Source organism: Galeopterus variegatus, unplaced genomic scaffold, assembly GCF_000696425.1.
Source record: "Galeopterus variegatus unplaced genomic scaffold, G_variegatus-3.0.2 Scaffold2791, whole genome shotgun sequence".
NCBI lineage: Eukaryota > Metazoa > Chordata > Mammalia > Dermoptera > Cynocephalidae > Galeopterus > Galeopterus variegatus.
The window spans coordinates 99,589-112,670 of record NW_007728902.1 but is presented as its reverse complement, the minus strand read 5'-3'; the positions used below and the strand labels follow the sequence as shown (position 1 = coordinate 112,670).

The window sequence follows — 13,082 nt, the reverse complement described above, 5'->3', positions numbered from 1 at the left end:
CCCCGTGCATCCCCCTGCCTGGCCCCAGCCCTGGGTGACGAGACGCCCCGCGGCCCTGGGGTGGGCGGCGCAGGCCGTGGGGGGCAGCCGGGCCGGGCCACCCGCCCCCATTCATTCATATGGAAATGCGCAGGTCGCCAGCACGGGCGGGCGCCGCACAACTTTTGGGGGGTCCTATAGTACACTCCGCTTTTCCCAACCGCGACATGCAGCGGGGCACCGGAAGACCCAAAGGGCGGGCGACACGGCAGGAGCCCGCGACCCCGGCGGCGACGCTCGCCCTGGGCGCAGCGCCCCTTCTGCCCGGACACACAGACACAGTCCCCGCCGCCCGGCCGCCCTGCACTGATAAAATGCAAAATTCACTTGGCCTTGCCCACATTCTTTTATAAAAAGAGTGCACTCTCAGGACCCGAGTAACTGATCCTATGGGAACAGAATCTCTGAACTACACCGGCCAGGTATTTTTCTCTGGCATGGGGTCCTTTTTCAGCGTGCCCCATCCTGGGTGACCAGCGCATCTGACTGCTGTCTCTTCCCTCAAAGAAACTGCACGGATGAAATCATCATGGATTTTAGTGTTCACAGAAAAAGAAAAAATGAATTTTTAAACAATGCCTTTCTGAGGCCCCCCCCCCCCTTTTTTTTTTTTTGCATTTTCTGTCTTATTGCTTTTATCTTGCAGAAGTATCTTTAAGGGGTCCATCTGTTAAAGCTTTGCTTCCCTCTCGGTTTGTTTCCCACACATAAGCCCTCGTGGTTTCTGAAGATCCAGTTGGCTTATATCTGACACCTAGTGTGTTCAGATCATGACAGCCGAGCAATGCAGTTTGGGTGGAAAGGGTTAATACAGATCGTTACTATAAGCATAATATCCGAGTGCGAGAGGAAGAGGGTGAGAAAATCCTGATACCAAGTTGAAGTTACAGTTCACACGGGCAGCAATGCCTTCCTGAATTGGGTACACAGTCCCTTTTCCCAAAACAACTACTTGCGAGACTTTCTCTGTTGCAACCTCTGGGGTTTCAGGTCCAAGGACATCAATTACTCTGCTATTATTGTTACAGCTTTGTCAACATTGCTTAAAAAGCCTCATTTTTTGAATGGGGGATGGTAAAAGAGAACGGGAGAAGCTGAGGCATTTGTGTTATAATGGTTTGATGAAACATCTTTGTACCATAATACTTAACATCACCCACCTATTTGGAGTCACATACACAGTACCCAAAGCATTTTGTAGTCCAATTAAGTTTCACAAGACAGTCTGAAATAGAACTAAAAGTTTAATGACTCCAAACAACTGAGTCCTAATAGTAGCATTTACATAACTGCAACTTATCAATATTTGCATTCTCTCTGCATGTGAGTATGTTCCCTAAATTTACTGTTTGCCAATGGAACTCTTAAAAATAGCTTTCTTTTTGGCATATGTACTTGTATATATGTGCTGAGTGGGTTGTATAAACACAATCTATTTGCATGCTCTAGGACTATTAAAAGCTGCCTGAATAATATTAAACCTGTATTAACCTGCTTGAAAAATATAAAAAGGTACAAATCACAATGTGCATGAGAGTGCCAATAAGTTGTAAAATTCCTTCTAGCCATTCTGACTTTGAATGTGCAGAGAGCTCATAAGCAAGAGTTAAAAAGCATTACCTTTCCGGTCCTCTCTCTGTCAGCAGCCGGCTCTTGTATCATGTGGTCAGAGCTGTCTGAGTTCCTCTTCACGGCATTGGCACTGCGAAGTTTTATACTGTACTATTTATTTGTACACTCGCACATTGGTACCACTCAGGGCTTTGTTTGGGATTGGTTAGAATCAGCATGACATCAGCGGATGACTGGTTTTTCCAGTGTGAGACATTTCATAATTCATTATCTAATGGAAAGCCTTTCTTGGCTTCTGAGACAACTGATGCGCTGAGCCACTGAAACCTCTGGTTGTGACTAGTCTACCTTTTAGAAAAATACTGGAATCAAACAGATATGTCTCAATGACTGTCCAACTTTCAACGTTTCTTTTACTACTCACACACACGTCTCGTTATACTCAGGTTCGGTTTTATGTCTTTACATAAAACATCTGTTAGTTCATGATGTTGCCACTATTTACAAAGTATTTTAGTGTTTCTTACAGAGAAGAAAATTCATAGTGTTCTTTATAGGGATTCTAATTTTACTTTTTTTAAGTAAGTTATTTCATTGAGGAAAAAAATAGGAAAATAGGTAAGCCCACGTGATGTGGTCTCCCCTCCCCTGACTTACACTATTAGTTTACATCTTGAAATTGAATGCCTGCTTCATAAATCATTTATCACTAAGAACTTTGGAAAAAGTCATTCTCTGCAAGTGAACTTCCTAAGTATCCTTCCCAGGTCTTTAAAACTGCATTCTAACAAGCAAAAAATAAATTTAAAAAATAAAAGAATAAAAATCTCATTCATCATTCTTCTGTATTAGAACCTCAAGCCCTATGATTTCTAAATTATTACAAATATAATGTCAAATTAATGGAAAGAAGTGAACAGTCCTTGCAACAGGGGTAAAGTTGGTCAGGTTTTTTGGGTCGAGGGGTGCTGGCGAGTCTGGGAAACAACACAGGAGGAAGGACTCCTCAGACAAGAAGGATGGAGAAGGGATGTTTGAAGGAGTATAGCTGAAGCATATGCCAGGTTCTCATGACAAGTTGGATAAAATGTGCAAAATTGGGAGCTAATGAAAGCCATATGACCAGATACATTGTTTTGTATGCAGGGTTTAACATGCATAAAATAAACTTTTCACTGTGCCCACAAGCAAAATATAGAGGCTCTGGCCTCCTGATGTGTGGTTTAAGCAGGTTCTTGTAAGACACCAGAAGATTTCTGTGTAAGGAGGTCTCTCCTGGCTAGATATAGAGAAAGTGTGGGTGCTGAGTTGCATGTGGGGGAGGGGAGAAAGGAGTATGCAAAGAACTGCATATGTAGAAATGAAGTATGAAATAAAATCATCAGGTTGTACAGGGAGAGAGGGATAATCTGAGTGGCAAAGACAGAGATAGGATCAGTAAGGGACAGTCTCACACCTGCCCTTCAGCTTAGAAATGGATGGACTCGAACCCCTTATAAGAAAGAAACTTCTGTGCTCTTGTTGATGAGAACAAGTGGAGAGCAATGACCTTCAGGGCATCTCAACTCACCCCTTGCTCCACACATGAACCTTGGTGTCCTGAAATATACCACCATGTCCCCACAGTAGGGTGTCGGCACAAAACATAGCCAAATCACATCCCTATTTATTCACCATGTAAACTCAGGCCTCAGTGTTCCCATCTCTAAAATGGGATTCCTGATCCTAAACTGCAGGGTCAAGCGCAGTGGTCAGAAAATAATAGGTGATATTGTTTCTGAGAAGCCTTGGTGGCTCTTTTTAAATATTTATGTCACAGGAATCTGCAGCACCCTGCCTAGAGGAGCCAGCCCACATGTGTGACTCTGAGACCACGCTGGCCATCTGATGTCCCCCGAAGTGCCCACCTGCCGGGCCAGCCTACCAGCGATGACATAATTATCTGCACGGATCCTGAACCACAGTGGAAATGCCTCTTCACTCAGTGGAAATCGCAGTGGGGGTGGAAGAGGAAGCAGGCGGGTTAAAATAGCTCTTCTGGAGTACTCTGGACTGGGAATTCGCTCTTCCCTGCTGAACTCAGGGGCTCGGGGCACGAGCTGGTCAGCCCAGCTCGTCGCTTTGGTTTCTCTTTCACTTCCTGCGCCCTGGCCGCGCCTCCCCGCCCCCAGCCCTGGGCCCGGCTCCTCGGCCCCGCTACTGTACCTTGAGCAGCACCTGCTGGCAGCTCCCGGGGATCACGCCGGACGCGGCCGCGGCTCGCGCCCAGCAGTCGTGAGCGGCGCCGCTGGCTGTCCCTGAGCTCCACCAGCAAGGGCAACTTCTTTTAAGAGCAGCTCTTGATTTTTCCCCCCTTTTGGCAGCTAAAGAATTCGGGGAGGGAAAAAAAAAAAATTCACTGTTCAGTGAGTGCCGCTGGGAATCTCTGAACCCAGCCCGGGGAGCCTGGGACCGAAGCCCCCCTGCCACCTTAGGGGCCGGGACCCGCAGCGGCGGCGGGCTGCCGGGGACGGAGCGCCGTGCCCCGCGTTGCACCCTGACCGCGGGGGTCGCGCTGCAGCCCCCGCGCCCACGGCTGCCCCCTCTGGCCGCGGGGGTCGCGCTGCAGCCCCCGCACTCGCGGCTGCCCCCTCTGGCCGCGGGGGGTCGCACAGCCCTGGATTCGCAGAGCGGCCCCCTGGGGGGCGGCGGGGTCACCGGCTCCTGGCTCGGAGGGCGCGCCGAGCAGCCACTAGCCAAGCCGGCGAGCAGCTTGCTGCGAGGAGAAGCGGGAGGGAAACTGGGGGACCTTATTTTACTGTAATTGCAAAAGGAACGATGTGCCAGAGATTTATATTTAGAAGTTGTATGTTTCTACTTTTATGTAAATGGAGCAATTAGGGCCTGTCTTGCTGCTGCTAACTCTGATGCCTGCGCATTGCTGGGGAGCTGGTGTTTTCCATCACAATTAGGGAGCTGGTCAAAAAGCAAAGTTCGTTTAAGGATAAGAGCTCAGTTGTAAGAATGAGGAGAGGCCAGCGTTCGTGTGTCGGCCTGTGGCTTGTGGTGACACATACCTTAGGGGCACAGCTAACCCTGTAGTGGTGTGTGCCGAGGAGGCAGCTGTCCCCACACAAAGTTGGCATAGATAAAGAAGCAAGAATGTTCACTTTTCTTCTCAAGCAAACCGTATGTCCTTCAGCTTTCAGCCAGGCTATTAATTGGTCTCTTTCCTTACTACTCATGGAGCAAGGAGACAGGCCTAGAAAGGGGGCACATTTTTCATGGCTGCTGCTCGGGGATAGCTGTGATTCAGTCAAAAACACAAGCCAGGAGAGGTGAACACCACAAGCAGGTGACTGTGAAGTTGTCCTCTGATTCAGCTGAAATGACACAGCCTGGGGGTTCAGAGGCACAGACCAGGCTGCTGACGAGTCAGGCTGTTTTAGTCCCTTGCTATGAAAAATCTGTTCCCAAAGAAGCATGATTTCTGGTTCATCCCGTCTGGGAAATTGAACACAAAACGTGACTATGGAAAGAAATCAAAGGGACTCGAGGTGTTCTCAGCAGCTGCCGTGTTATTCTGGGCTCAAGCAGGAAAACCTGGCCTGGTGGCAATTGGTGACTCCCTCCAGAGGCAGCTGGGAATCCACGACCGTGGGCAGGATCCAGAGTGGCATCTGCTGCAGTGCCACTGCGGGAGTTTGTGACTAAGAGTTTCATCAAATGGTTTAAAGCGAATACAGGATTGGCAAACGCTGCCTGTTCCTGGACAGACTGCACATAGCTTGGGCTGAATGTTAGGTAGAAAGATTTGGGACAAAGAGGGATCAGCATTTCACATTCAAAATTAAACTGGGAACCTGTTTTGCTTTTAAGTTAAATCAGTGAATGAATCGTTCTACATAGAGAGGGAGAGGGAAACAGTAAAATTCCTCAAAAATTCATTGAAAACAACAAGATCAGAAATGGTTAATCCACAGCTCCATTCCTAAGCCTCACATTTCTCTAAGAACTACCGGAGTACCCTGCAAAGCCTTGTGCTACGTAAGAGCACATTGTTTTTAGAACATTTGAAGATGCTGTTGTCTGAACTGAGGGAACCCAGATGCTAAAACTAAAACAATTAGAGAAAGAAGATGAAGGGGGGAAACCCAGTAAGTAAACTGTTACTCTTCATGCTAGAGTGGTGGTTCTCAGCTGGGGTGATTTTGCTCCCCAGGGGACATTTGGCAATGTTTGAAGATGTTTTTGGTTGTCACAACCAGGAGGGAGGTAACATCCCCGGCATCCAGTGGGCAGAGCCAGGGATGCTGCTAAACATCCTACAGTGCACAGGAGAGTCTGGCAATAGAGAAATCATCTGATCCAAAATGTTAATTGTTCTGCAGTTGAGAAACCTGATTTAGAGTTTTAAGTTTTGCCTAATTCTCCTTCCATTCGTGCTCCAAGAGGACTTGGAAAACAAGAAAAATGTGTCAACTATGCAAAATATGAGTTGCCGTGATTCTGCATCCTGGGGCATCTGGTGCTTGCTGATGACTGAGACGCCCGCCAGACTGCAGGTACCCGACCAGCAAGAGCTGCTCTCGGCAGCACTGCTGTTCCCATCAGCTTTCCTGGGCGGCCTCAACATGCTTCCTGCTGCCTTTTTGTTCTAACCCAAAGCAGGATCTTGGTGACCAGCAACAAAATGAGATGAGCTGGCCTGCACCCAACTTGTTAGGAGGCAACAGACTCATGAAAAAGAGTAAATGAAGAGGGAGTCATTCATTTTAGCAATTCAGTATCAGATAAATCCATGCAGTAGAGAATTCCCTGATGTAAAATTCACAAAAATGAAATTACCATTCCTTTCTCCTAGAGCAAACGAATATGATGTAGCTTGATTTTATTTGTTTAATACCTTAGGGGAATGACATACAATCAATATTCGAAGAGATAAAACAGAGTGCTTTGCTAAATCCTAGTACTTGTTCCAAGCAACATTATATTCTCCAAATTTCCTTTTTAAAAGGAAGTGGTATAGCTGTTAAAGGAAGGCCATGCCCCTACAGGTGTTGCTTTCCTGTGAGGACTGGGGAAACTATTTTGAAGGATCATGGAAAATAATAATAATAATCATGAACAAATGTTGGTGAAACCCACAAAATGGAAGTTGCCTGGATCAAACTAGCTTAGATGTGAAATGCTGTTGTCCAGACAATGAGGGCCAACCTCCCTGGTTCATCACTTAGCTCCTGAGTGGCGTGGGTCCTTCACAAAGGACAGGGTAGGTTAGAGGTTATTTTAAGATGAAGGGAGCTATGAGAGGAATGTCTTAGATACTGCGACAGCACATCACCTCCTCTAAGAAGTGAATCACAGCCGCTTCAGGTGAATGGTCATTTTGGAACCAAAGGTCTCAATCAATTTCAAATGATTCAGAAATGCCTGGATTTCTTCCCAATAAGTAACCATTTAGTACATAGAAAAATACAATAAAAAATACAATGAAAGAAATAATCATGAACAACCTCTGGAGAAAACATATATTGGGGAAAAAAAACCCACACCAACTCAAACTGAGTAAATATGCCTTGAAGTTCTTCCTGACTAATATATATTTCTAAATTGTTTATCATAACTCAGTTCTAACCCAATCAGGAAACATCTGCTAGAAAAAAAACCCACACCAACTCAAACTGAGTAAATATGCCTTGAAGTTCTTCCTGACCAATATATATTTCTAAATTGTTTATCATAACTCAGTTCTAACCCAATCAGGAAACATCTGCTACAGCAACGGATTGTCTTATTGCCCCAGAAGGTTATTTAAAAATACTCCCAAAAGAACATATAACAGATTGTTGTAATCTTTTTTCTCACCTGGATGCCCTCGGGTAATAAGCTGCATGTTGCTGACTTGACGATAAAGAGGTTTAGCATATAGATTCCATTGGACTGATAAGAAAGCCGAAATCTCTATTCTAATCCAGTTTTACCAGTCCACAAAGATATCCCCAGGACCTGTTTCCTTTCAAAGGGGAAAAGCCACAGAAAAGTCTGAGGGCAGTCCTGTGTGTATTTCTTTTATCAATAGCTGCCTCCCTCCTGTCCTGATAGAAAGAGTGCAAAGGTTCTGGCCTCTGCAGGAGCAGCTCCCAGGCACGTGCGGACCTACGGTTCCAGAGTGCAGTGTTCACGGGTCCCACACACGCTCAAGTGCCCTGGCAGCCCACTCTGGCAGCCACTCAGCTCAGTTAGTAAATATTTCCAGGTTCCCCATTCTAATTTTAGGAAAGTTAAGTTTGCAGAGGTGAAATAGCAAATAGGACTCCTGTCGATCTTTATCATCCGGGAAAAGCAAACTGTAAACACGATATTCTTGTGGAGTTTTTAACTGGAATTGCTGAATTCTACAACCAATCTCAAATGTTCAAAAAATAACTTATGGCCCCAGCCCCTTTTCTTAAGACTCACTGAGTTTTTCATGAAAGATGGGATGGAATGATGAATGAAGGAAGAGCCATTATATTAGAAGGAAAAAAAGCTCCAGAAAACCTCTCTCCCAAAGGCCAGAGGTTAATGTGTGATTGCTTAATGAAACAGGGCGGAAAGCCAATAATGTAATTTTGGCCAATTCCAACATTATTTAACAACGAAATGAGAATAATAAAAATGGTGCTTCCTGTAGAACAGAGTTCACCCAATAAGTTCCCCAAATTTCAAAGAGTTTTTATTTTACTAGATGTTGTTAGCTTCATGTTAGTCACAGGAAAAAAAAAATGCCCACATGCACACTCACGACTAAATGTGGTCAGTTTGCTCAGCTGCTGCTGACGTCGCCCCTGCCCACCAGGAGTGAGTTACTGTCGTAGCCCCCTCTATTAATCACAGGCAGGAGGAAGCTCAAAGTGGTGACATCATTAGTCAAAGGGCTGGCTAACTCATGCTCCAATCTACTCAGCTTTTTTATAACATTTCTCAAGTGTCATATGAAAGTGATCACTGTTTCACACTTTCCCCCTCTGAGCAATAATCCCCAACCTTCAATTTAAACTCCCAGAGAAAAGCTTAGCTTCTCAGATGGAGGCACGTAAAGGCCAGGTCTCACTAAGGGTCCTTGTCCCAAGAAGGAATGTCTTCCTCAGAAGGGCTTCTTCCTGGGCTTGAGTGGAAGTGGTTTCTAGAAACATAGCATCCCACATGACTCTTGGTCCACTCTGGCCCTGGTGGTGGCATCTGACTGAAGAGGGCAGCCTTTCATGAGGAGGACCCCGTGACCCAGATGGGCATAGCCACATGGACTCATGAGCTCTGTACCTCAGAAGTCAGAAATCTGGAAACTCCACTTGAAGACGTGGTAAAAGGTAGTGGTTACATGTGTGGGTCTTGCAGCTAGACTGCCTGGCTTCAAGTTGAGGATTTACCACTTACGAGCAAATGACTTTATCTGCGCAGGTCCCCCAGTTAGTAAACGTTGATCATGATAGCACCTCCTTCACGGACAGGACTGTCACGGAGGAACAAATTAATTTGTAAACGTGAGGCACATAGAACATGCCTGGTAAATGTTGATTACTGGTATTATCTCCCTTTTCTTTAAAAAGCTTTGCTGGGTGGACTGGACTTCCCATGTCCTACTCTGCAGAGCATTGGGAAGACGGGCAAACCCTGTGTGAAAGCCATCAGTGTAGACCAGTACTGAGGACACCCAGCTGCTCATCTGGTTCTGTCATGGCTTGGAGGTTACAAGTTAGTCCACCTCTCTGTGGTCCAAGTTCCCCCACCCTCTGCTATTTGTCCCGCGAGGAGCTTCTAAACATTAAAAAAGGCAGGTCATTCAAACCAAAGAAGACAATGGTTCAAAGATTCTCCAGAGCTAATCCTCATGTCCCTGTTGTTTCCTTTTGAAGGGACAGGACGGTCAGACTGTTCAGTGAGAGAAGAGCCTCTCCACAATGTCGTGCACATCAGGAAAAACAAGCATTTTCACCACGGACTGAGCTGTAATCCATCCTCTCAAACTAGCGTCGCAGGGCCCTTGCAGGGCCATTTTATAAATATCTTTGCTCCTCTCCTTACTTGTAGTCCCATTCTAAGGGTGTTTCAAGGAGTCAAAATAAAACTTACTTAGTCGTGTGTGAGGAACAGAACAATAGACTGAGAGAGAAGGCTGGGGCTTTGCAGTAGTTAGATAATGATGCAACTGGCCTGGCTGATGCAGGCGCGGTGATTATAGAGGATAATTTGTCACTTGGGTTCAGCTTTGTGCGGTATTGAATCATAAGCATTCTACTCGTGAGAAGTTTGCCTTCCAAAATGATCAGCTGGCGCAGGAAGGAACTGCCAGACAATGTCACCTGGTAAATAAATAAGAATACATAGCAGCTTTAGGATCTCCACATTGGAAGCGACCTTTAGACAGCACAGGATGCCAGGATATCTGCTGCCCCCTGGCCAGTACCGTGATGAAGAGCACAGTGCCACCCCTTAGGCTGTAGTTGTGAATTTGTCTACCTCCATGAACCTGATTGCTGCTGATAAGACGAAGCTGTAGACGAGACTCATGTTTAGTATCAGTCCAGGACAAGCGATTGACCAAGCAGAAGTCAGCACAGTGTTGACTCAAGGAAACTCTCACAGGGGTATTCAAAACTACATAGCCTTCTTCTATGGAAATTTCTGAGATACCCAGAAAAGGAACGTGACCACTAGGGAAAGTGAATTTTACTGACTTGTGGAGCATCCCAGACTGACCAGGTGACAAGTTGTTGTGCCAGTGGGAAGAGACAGAGGCGCCCTCTTCTGGCACTTTTGTATAGAAAGAACCCCTTGAAGGGGCACCCTGTGGGGGATCCACTCCCAATACCAAAATCATTGCTTTGTAAATGACATCCATCTGATTTTAAAAGTAACAATATTCTTTGTATAAAATATGGAAAATAAGTAAAGAAAATGTAAATCACGTGTGATAATGTCTCCTAGAAATAATCATTATTAAAATTTTGGTGTATATATAAAATTGCAATTATACTGTAAGTATAATTTGGTATATTGATATGATTCAACTATCATTATAAGTTGGATATTTTCAACAGCCAAATTGTTCCTTGAAAATATTAATGACTATGGAGTAATCTATCAAACAGATGTGCCTTTATTTTTAAAATCATCTACTATTATTGCACACAGAAATAATTTCCAAAATTTTGCAATTATATAGTATCAAAGACATTTTTTTACATTTTTGAGTGCACCTCTGATTTATTCCTAAAGATAAATTCCTAGAAGGTGAATTATTGGATCTAAAAATATGAACATATTTAAGATGTTCACAAATATTACCATATTGCCCTCCTGGAAGTTTTAGTTATTCACAACCCAATCAATAACGTTAGGGCATGACTGTGTTTTGGTCTGGATGTTATTTTAGCCCCATCTCCACCTCCAGGCCAAATATGGTATATGCTTTGCTTTAATTCGGATTTTTAAATTATTAGTTAAGATGAAATGTATTATTGTCCATTTGCACAAATTTCTTTTGTGTTGCTGTGTATGTCCTTGGCCCACTGTTTGTCTCTTGTATTAATAAGAACTTTGTTCATATACTTTTATATTTCAAATAAAAATTTTTATGTAGAAACTGATACTATATATTAAAATATATTTTATTATTAATGAGAACTCTTTTTATATTAGGGACCCTAACAAATTGTCTACTACTTATTACTGTAATTTTTTCCCTGTTTATTCTTTGCCCTTTAATTTTGTTTATAGTGTTTCAGACCAAAAGAGAGTTTACATTTTTATGTAGACTAATCTTAGAATCTTTTTCTTTTTGGTGGCTGGCCAGTATGAGGGTCTGAACCTGTGACCCTGGTGTCACAAACTGTGCTCTAACCAACTGAGCTAACTGGCCAGCCTCTTTTTCTTTATACTGAGTCCTCTCCATCAGGAAATCAATTCAATATTCATCTATATTTCCCTCTAAATATTTTTTGGTATTTATCTTTAATCCAAAATATCTAGAATATATTTTGGCATATAGAACAAGGAAGAGCTATAACTTTTAAAAAATTTTTCCAAAGACTGAATCAGCACCATTTACAGATTTCCCCTTTGGGGTGCCATTTTGATCCCCTACTTACTGAATGTGTGCACATGTAAGTGCTGTATTTCATTCCATTGATCTGTCTTCTGTTGCTGAACTTTCTATCCCATCCCATTTATATCTTTTTCCAGTTTTAATGTTGCTCTTTTAACTCTACTTCCATCTTACCCTTGGTTAAAAATTTTTCCAAAGACTGAATCAGCACCATTTACAGATTTCCCCTTTGGGGTGCCATTTTGATCCCCTATTTACTGAATGTGTGCACATGTAAGCGCTGTATTTCATTCCATTGATCTGTCTTCTGTTGCTGAACTTTCTATCCCATCCTATTTATATCTTTTTCCAGTTTTAATGTTGCTCTTTTAACTCTACTTCCATCTTACCCTTGGTCTTATGTATCTGACTCAAGTCCACGCCCAACAATTATTTTGATTAAAATATTATTTCCTAGTGCCAGAGTTTATAACAACTGTAGATAATTCTAATTTTCTCTACCTGCAGTTACTTGAAGTTTGCCATTTAATGATAGCATTGCCTTAAATGATACTTATTTTTAATTAAAATAGCTTTTTTCTGATTAAAAATAATAATAGTTGCTCATTTTAAAATGCAAATACCATGGGGGAAAAACGAAGGAGGGAAGGAAGGCCCTCTAAAATTCAACCATGCAAAGAAAACCAGAAAAAAAATTATAGTTTATGTCATTCCAGAAATGGAGAGATCTTTTCTCATTTCGTGAACATTTCCTTCTATTGCATTTTTAACAAGTGTTTTTGTTTGTTTCTAACATTTCCTTGAATGTGTAAGTAAATTGTTGATTTAAAGATTCGTTAGCTTTTGAGTGTGCTCTTTAGCTTTCTTTGCTGTTTTGTTTAGTTCCTTCTTGTTAGTTGCCGAATTTATGCATAGGCCCTATGTCGCTGTTTCGCTCTTCTGCTAGCTCGTTTCACAGTGGGATAAGACAGCAGGTCTCCTGTACGCCCTGAATAGTGTGAATGCATCCTCAGCTCCTTTCTGCCTCCCTGAATTCCCTTCAGCTGCAGGCCGGGTGCTGCTGTCCTGGGGACGGTACGGCCACGCCTGTCCTGCCGGGTTGGGGGCACACCCCTTTCTGTTGGGGGAACACCCTTTCTGCTGCTGCCTGTTCCCGGGCTTTGGCATTAACTGAGCTAGAAAGAAACACGGTTTGCAGCCTTTTCCTCTGGTCCATGTAGTTCGTTCTTCATCTTCTCCCATATTTCCTGCCCTCCTTCCCTGTTTTCTTTCCTCCCCAGGACAAACCCTCCATCCCTCGTCCCTACAGATGAGCCTGTGCCAGGCTTGGCACATGCTTCCACTTGACTCGTTCTCTTTCTTTGGGCCCTTCCACCTGCGGCTGCTGTGGTGTGGGCACCGC

The 13,082-nt window shown here is 43.9% G+C and overlaps 1 protein-coding gene across 1 annotated transcript in view; it reads right to left on the bottom strand.

Moving 5' to 3' along the window:
* INHBA (inhibin, beta A) overlaps positions 1–2,032 on the bottom strand; it is a 16,580-nt gene extending 14,548 nt beyond the window's left edge. Inside the window, exon 1 of the mRNA XM_008582997.1 lies at positions 1,660–2,032. The gene's annotated coding sequence lies outside the window, so the exon portion shown is untranslated. The remainder of the gene's footprint in view (positions 1–1,659) is intronic.
* Positions 2,033–13,082: the final 11,050 nt, after the last annotated feature.